This window comes from Anolis sagrei, chromosome 3, assembly GCF_037176765.1.
Source record: "Anolis sagrei isolate rAnoSag1 chromosome 3, rAnoSag1.mat, whole genome shotgun sequence".
Taxonomy (NCBI): Eukaryota; Metazoa; Chordata; class Lepidosauria; order Squamata; family Dactyloidae; genus Anolis; species Anolis sagrei.
The window spans coordinates 21,245,610-21,253,941 of record NC_090023.1 but is presented as its reverse complement, the minus strand read 5'-3'; the positions used below and the strand labels follow the sequence as shown (position 1 = coordinate 21,253,941).

The 8,332-nt window shown below is 39.5% G+C and overlaps 1 pseudogene; it reads right to left on the bottom strand.

The window, feature by feature from the left end:
- Positions 1-5,664: 5,664 nt before the first annotated feature.
- On the bottom strand, positions 5,665-6,469 carry LOC132770081 (ankyrin repeat domain-containing protein 29 pseudogene; annotated as a pseudogene).
- Positions 6,470-8,332: the final 1,863 nt, after the last annotated feature.

Sequence of the window (8,332 nt, the reverse complement as noted above, 5' to 3'; positions counted from 1 at the left end):
TCTCTCTCTCTCTCTTTTTGCACACAAATAATGTGTTGTCATTGTGTGCTCACAAGTCATTTCTGATCTATGCCGACTCCAAGGGAAGTCTATTGCAGGGTTTCTTGGCAAGCTTTCTTCAGAAGAGGTATGTCATTGCTTTACTCTGAGGCTGACAGAATGTTAGTTACCCAAAGTCAACCACTGGTTTACATGGCTGAGTGAGGATTTGAACCGGTTTTTTGCCCATGGCCCTTCAGCAGCAAGCCTCCTCTAAAGAAATCTTGTAAAGAAAACCCCATGATATTTTCATCTTTGGGGCCCTATGAACGAGAAACAACCTTCATCTTCTCCTGAATTAATGAAAACCAAGAAAATGCTCAGTTCTTTTCATCCTGCATGAAAGTAAATTTGTATGTTTGGATTTGGGTTGTTGTAGGTTTTTTGGGCTGTATGGCTATGTTCTAGAAGCATTCTCTCCTGACATTTCACCTGCATCCATGGCAGGCATCCTCAGAGTTTGTGAGGTCTCACAACCTCTGAGGATGCCTGCCATAGATACAGGTGAAACATCAGGAGGAAATGGGGCTAGAACATGGCCAAACAGCCCAAAAACTTACAACAACCCAGTGATTCTGACCATGAAAACCTTTGACAAGTTTGGATTTTTTTAAAAAAAATTAATTGAAACAAACATTTTCTCCTTTGTACAAATTAAATTCAATAGGAATAGCTATTCCCAGTACCCCTACCACATAGTTGTTAAGGATGAAGAGATTGTCTTAAAGAAAGAGTTGGCAATCTTTCTTTACTCAGATTGCATACATGTGGGCCTAACATAAATTGGGAAGAGTATCTCTGGGTCCTGGACAAAGGATTCTGTTAGTTTGTGTTTATCCTACATCTGTTTTTTTTTAAAGCTTAATTTCTTTCTATATCTATATTTTAGAAACCTCAATACCCCAAAGGCATTGTATCCCATCCAATCTTAGAAACCAAGTAGGGTCAGCCCTGGTTATTACTTGGATGGGAAATCCTCAACAAATACCAAGTGCTGTAGGCTATATTTTAGAGGAAGTTACTGGCAAAAACACACCTGGGTATTCCTTTCATAAGAACATTTTATGAAATTCATGTGGCTGTCAGGTAACTTGAAGGCATATACTTATATAGATTATTTATTATTTAGTATTAGTATTAGTAGTAGTAGTAGTATTAAAAGGCTCATCCATAATTAGCATTTACTTACTTTCAACACTAATCTCTTGTTTATTCTTAATTGAATTAGTTCAACTAGAATGAGACTGGGCGAAGTGTAGACCTAGGAATCCATGTGGCCCCAATGCTAGTTAAAGTGAATCTAGAATACTATAACTGTGCCATGAGAAATGGTCCCAAATGTGGAAGGTGAACTTGGATGGCTGCTGCACTCACTTGGTATAAGATTGCTAACTGACAAAGACAAGGGACTGGGAAACAAGACCATAAATCTTTAGTCATTTGTTTGATTTCACTATACTTGCTTATTCCTGAAAATCAAGCTACGTTTAAAACCCCAGTAATAAGACTGGGTCTACACTAAATAAAACACATCAGATTAGTCTGCTCTGGAACTATCCCAGATACACCACTGGGGTTCCCCAAAGCCCTTTTCTATTCAATCAACTGACCAGTCAGCATGTTGGCACCAGTGATTTTGCCTTTGCTGCTGATGTTGCTTCTGATGAGATCACAATAGGATGCCTAGCCATGTGTTCAACAGAAATGACATCACTAGTAAGGTTCTGCAGGGAGCTGCTTCTGGCTGGTGAGACCTTGGCAGATCTTTCTGATATCTGGACACTGGAACATCTCAAATCCAGCTGTCCACGTGTCAAAAGCACCAGGGCTCACTCCAGAGTTTCTTGGATGCTTGGGAGTAACCTATGGATAAATGGCTAGAAGGAGCACTTTTGCTACAGAACTAACCTTACATCACCTGGACAGATTGCAGTAAGTTCAAAGTGAAAGCCTTTTATTTGGCCCATGTTAGCCTGGCCTGGGTTAAAGGTTGTTATGGTATTGACAGACAAATAGAACTAGACCCTAGTAAGTACTACTTCTAACTTAGAATGGTCTAAATGGGAACATTCTCTCCCTTCTCCCTTTTGTGCATTCCAGGTTGTTTTGGCACTTTGAGTGCTACAGGATGTTTATTATCCTTTTACTGCCAAGATAAATGCTTTCTTTGCAATTTTCATTGCCCCAGCTGGAGAACAAGACCTAGAGATAATGACAGCCAGAGTGCATCACAGGCCCAGGAGCAAAGTTGGGCTGCATACACAAGCTTTTATATATATATTATATATACACACATACACACAATTTTTAGAGTGTATGTGCCTTCATGTCGCCTGTTGACTTATGGCAACCCCATGAATTTTTCATAAGGTTTCCTTAGGCAAGGTACACGGGTAAATATATATATAGGGGGAGACATGATTAAAATCTTCATGTCAGGAATGTAGGAAAAGTGAGCTCTCTCTCTAGCTTCAAAAGCAGAGGGAACTGCAAATTTCACTGGCTGGATTGGCTGACTAACTTCAAATTCTGAAGATGAGGATAACAATAATAATAATAATCCTCAGTTCTTGTGGGTTTTTCCGGGCTATATGGCCATGTTCTAGAGGCATTTCTCCTGACTTTTGGCCTGCATCTATGGCAAGCATCCTCAGAGGTGAGGTCTGCTGGAACTGGGGGAAAAAGGGGGGTTTATATATCTGTGGAATGACCAGAGAGAGACAAAGGGCTTTTGTAAGTTGGGCTAGGTGTGAATCTTTCAACTGACCACCTTGATTAGCATACAATGGGCTGACTGTGCCTGGAGCAAACTCTTCTTGAAAGGTGATTAGATGTCCCTGCCTGTTTTACAAAACAACTTACAACTTACAACTTACAAAAGCCCTTTGTCTCACCCTGGTCATTCCACAGATATATAAACCCCCTTTTTTCCCAGTTCCAGCAGACCTCACCTCTGAGGAAGCTTGCCATAGATGCAGGCGAAACGTCAGGAGAAATGTCTCTAGAACATGGCCCTATAGCCCATAAAAACCCACAAGAACTGAGTGATTCCAGCCATGAAAGCCTTCGACAATACATTAATAATAATAATAATAATAATAATAATAATAATAATAATTTATTTGTACCCCACTACCATCTCCCCAAGGGACTCGGTGTGGCTTACATGAGGCAACAATGTAAAGCACTCATATCCCCTAATGCTTCACTTTTTAAAAAGGACACATAGGCAAACAACCTCAGAGTATGATTGAGATGGTCAAAGTTATTAATAAGGAATAACACTTGAATTATTATTATTATTATTATTATTATTATTGCTTCACTTCAGCATTTTGAATTGTTAATTGAAAACAGCCAGTTTTATTCATATGCACTCCTGCATCTTATGAATTTTAAAATTTTATTATGTGACATTTTATGTATGCTCCCTGTTGTAAATTTATATTGTCATTGTTTGTATGCTTATGTATTTTTTTATTTTATGTGCGGCACTTGGAGTGCTTTTGTGAGCCGCCCCAAGTCCCTTTGGAGAGATAGTGGCAGGTTATAAATAAAGTTTATTTATTATCATTATCATCATCATTATCATCATCATTATCGTCATCATCATTATTACATTTATTTATACCCCACTTTATGTCCCCCGCAGTTTGCTTCTGTCTGAGTCTATTGGGAAGATTTTGCCCCTCCTCTCCTTTTGTCCCCACTGAAATGAATGCAAACTAGAACTCAGTTTTCAACAGCTAAAATAAACTAAGGACATAGGGGAAACATGGGGAAAAAAGAACAAGCAGGGACATTTTAAAAGCAGATGGAAAAGCCAACAGCAGATTAATGGGCTTGAATCTGCCAAATAGGGACCTGGAGATTATGGTCAGCTTGAAAACAGGCTGGAAGCCTGTTGTGGTCATTTGTTTTGCACACAAAATAACATTTGGGCTATGTGTATAAGGTGTATATGAAACATCAGTGAATTTTATGTTTGGACAAGATATCTCATTATGGACATATATATATGCAAATATAAGAATTCCAAAATCCTAAAAAATCAAAAATTCAAGACACTTCTGTTTTCTAGTATTTTGGATGAGGGCCATTCAACCTGTATGTAGCTTTATAGAATCAATTCTGTCCTAACACATTTAAAACACATCTCTATTCCTTGGTAACCTCATTGTGCCAATGTTTTCATTGGGTCAGCAACAACAGCCCTTATGTATTCCTCATTCTACAATGAACAATAAACAGATTCACAATTAGATACAAGAAATTGGTATTCAAGAGATATATTCTGTAACTACGTGAGTATAGTTTTATACATAGCAAGCATAATGTAAGATGTCAGCCAGAGACTTGCTTGGGGGTATAGTCTGGTATAAGATTGTTTCTTCTTAGCCACTATGTTGGATATTATAATTAAGATCCCAGATTGGTTATAAGCTATATGCATATTTTAGCACACTAAGCATAATAGTTAATGGGGCACTTTTGTAACAGCTCCCTCTTGTTTTCCCTGGGAAATAAGTGGTTTCATTTCCTGTGTAGGTTTATGAAGCTTTAGCAACTGCCACATGAAATCACCTCAGGGGAGATTTTCTGACCAAACAAAATAGGGAAAGTAAAGACCCAGATCCCATATCAGCATTAGTGTTACAAGGCGTTGAAGAAATCTCCCAAACAAGCAAACAAACACTGACAGCGATGTAACAACATCTCATTCCCATATGTTCATTTCATTTAATTAAAAGCAGGATGCTGTCAATTTAAATAACACGAGCCTCATTAGCCTTCTGAGACTACATTTATCTGGCTAAGATTATTGGACTTAAGTGCTTCTTTATTGCCTAATTGAGAAAATGGGGGTCATAGCAGTGCATGACTTTTGCTTACTGCACACTCAAAATTTCACTTCTGGTGTAATGACATCGAGATGCAAGTTCATCCTTGAATTCTGAGGGCTGGAATTACTCACAAACCCTTTCAGTATAATTACTATTAAAAATAATTACCCACTGAATACAAACACAATTCCAAGTGATCTGGATATCAGATCAAATTCTGGTTGAGTTGGGTGGGGAAAAAATGTAAGGCTAAAAGTGGAAACGTCCAAATTTGGTCTCAATTCAATTCCTAGTTCTACCTAGAACAGAGCCACTGGATCAGTAGACTAGATCCATTGGATTAGTGGGACTGATCTGTTTGTTGACTCCTTGTTTACACCATAATATTTTATAAACAAGGTCATAGCTTGGAATAGCTAAAATGCCACTGGAGAAAGACCTCTGTGGTTTTTCAGAAGCACCAGGAAATTTATCTCAAACAACAGCTTACTGCAAAGAAGGAGACTTCTCTGGTACAGTAAGTGCTATTATTCAGGAAAGCTATAATAGGGGACCCAATCTTCCTTGCTCTGGAGTCAGCAACAAAAACCTGATGAACTTAGTAGTGGAAAACCTTAGCAGTGCCACTTTGTGAGGAACCCTGGTCTTGTTCAAAGAGAAGGAGCCAGGACATGCTTGAGTCTCATCAAAACATTGTCATTTTCTGTAGAAAAAATTCTAGACTTGCTTGTGAGCTAAAATGGGCAGGATCTTCCAGTTCTCGCCTGAGATGTATTGGGTACTAGCTTTTTCTGTCCTTTTTTCTGGGTTGCAGGAGTTGCAGGATGCACTCATTTTTCTTAAGGTCCAAAGACAGCTCATTTTTCTTGTTTCTAAGGAATGGATCTGCTCCTTCTTCTAAGAGTAGTGCAACCACTCTAATGCTGCCAGAAGTTATGCCATTACTTCTTGCCACATCTCAGTCATCCCCTTGGAGTAGCATGTCTCACACTATCTCACTGTAGCCCATCTAAGAGACAATCCACAATGAAGCTGTCCTATCGTGCCTTAGACGATTGACTTTTGCTCCTGAATATAGTAGTAACTGAAATAAGGCTGGATATCCTCCTTGAGAGGCTATGAAAAGGGCAGTAACTTCATCATAAAGCTGATCATGGATTTTGGCCCCATGCTTTAGTAATGTTTCCTCTAATGTGTCCATATTGGCAAGCCAATAACAAAGCAGGCCCTCCAAGTTTAGTTTTAAACTCTGTGGCGGCTCCATACTCAAAGAGTAACTTCACAATATCATTATGGCCTTGTTGTGCAGAAAAGAACAGGGCAGTGGCCCCAGTCTCTCTCTGAAGATCAATATCAGCTTCTTGCAGCACCAATTCCTGCAAACATTCTTTGTGGCCATAGTACAATGCTACCGTAAGTGCTGTTAAAGCAAGATTGTCTTTGGAGTTCACATAAACACACCCACTGTTCAACAACAACTGTAGGAGGGCCAAGTTTCTTTTTCTTGCAGCCCAGAATGCAGGATTTGCCAGTTGTGTCTCTTTCTTGAAAGACATCTTGAACTCACTGTAGCCCTCACTGGTCATGCCTGGCAATGGTCTCCTCGGCTTCTTCCTTCTCCTTCTCTGGAGGTGGCAGCAGTACTACACCCAGCCCTTGAGGAACAGCAGCAGTGGCCATGTGCTAGGTGGCCCTTCCGTCACATGAGTCCTGCGTGTGGCTTCCTTGTCATCATCAGACTCTTCATTCAGTAATTGATTCAATGGATCTTCTCAAGCAGAGACTAACCAAAAAGATTCAAGGCATTTTTGTTAAAAACAAGGCTGAACATTCAACTGTTTCCAGACTCATGGTTGAGCCATTACAGTTTTTGACGCAGTCATTCCTTGCCTGGTGGAGAGTGGTGGAGACAGGTTGGAGAAGAGGCTGGCTTTGGGCTGAGGGGGTGGGTGGGGTGGGTAGGTGAGCGAGCGAGTGGGGGTGGGGTGGGCAAGTGGGTGAACAACTGGGGGTAGGGCAAGCAAGCAAGCAGGAGGCAGGCAAGTGGGGGAGCAAGTGGAAGATTGGGGAAGTGAGTAGGCAAGTGAGTGGGGGGGAACAACAGCAAGCATGTGGGCATAGGTTCACCACTACTGCAATAAGGTAATGGTTCAATTCACAAGATCCATTGCCTAGCAGATGGTTTGATTTGCCAACGAAAGCCATGGCCATCCAATATATCACTCTGTTCAAGGTTTAAGGGTCATCAACAAATATGTAAGCCCACAACCCTATGGTACCCAAATGAAGCCACCATAGTCACCAGCATTCCATCTGATAACACTAACTTCACTGTGATGGACTTGTGCTCTGCTTTTTAAAGCATCTAATTCTTTCAGGTACAATACAGGGTATTTCTAATATAGTTTTTTTATCCTTTTGAGGGATTTTTTTTTCAAACCACTGGCTCTAAGATGTGCTCTCAATACTTTACACTTTGCTTTGAGTGTACAGCTTTGATGGAGAAACCTTATGATAAATAAATATGTAATGCTCCTCTACCTTGTGGATCAGGTTCAGCCACCAATTTGGATTCCTAATTATGCAGCAGAATTGTTAAGTTACTGCAATGCTATACATTTGGGAAGTCAAGGAAAATTCCATTGGGCAGTTGAATTCATATTCTGGAAAAGCAATGTCTTTATGCCCTTTTTTTCCTCATAACTATACCTAATCATTCCCCAGTAGAAGAACTATGCTTCTGATGATGTCTTAGAGAACTACCCTGCTAGCATATTGTAGAGCAAATCCCTAAGGCGGTATTGGCATAGTTTTTGGTTGACATCTTACAATGTCCATTATTAGGTTTAGGAAACTTGCCAAGAGACTATCCAACAGAGGGGAAAAAAGCTATGATGCCAGTAGAAGCCTGAGTAAAGATTCATTTCATTATTTGACTGTCACAACATTAAACCCATGTTCTACATTTTCCCAATGAAATCTTTTAAAGAGTCCTTTATTTTACGATGTTTCAGCTTAATTGAAAATTCTACTAATGACAGATAACAACATAAAATTAGAATGTGCAATATTTGTTTTTCACAGATGAACAAGCAATGCAAAATGGTTTGGGATGTTCTCCTTGGTAATAAATCAATTTCCCACCAAGATACAAATTTGCAAACAAATTTATTTATTATTTCTCCCTTTAAACTTGAGATCAGGCCCCTGTGATGTGATTAATGGCAGATGTTCCACACATGTAAATAAAGAAAAAGCAATTCATTTTATGATATTGCATGGTTTCTGGTTTAATAATGCATTGCAAGAGCTCGTTTTCAATACTGAGCAGAAAGGAGATCATGGAAAGGACACCTGGATTCTATTTTTTACTTGCCTGCAAGAGAGATCTATGTCTCACTGGCTTCAGAACATAATGTTGACTGCACAAAGAAGTGAAATGAAATAAT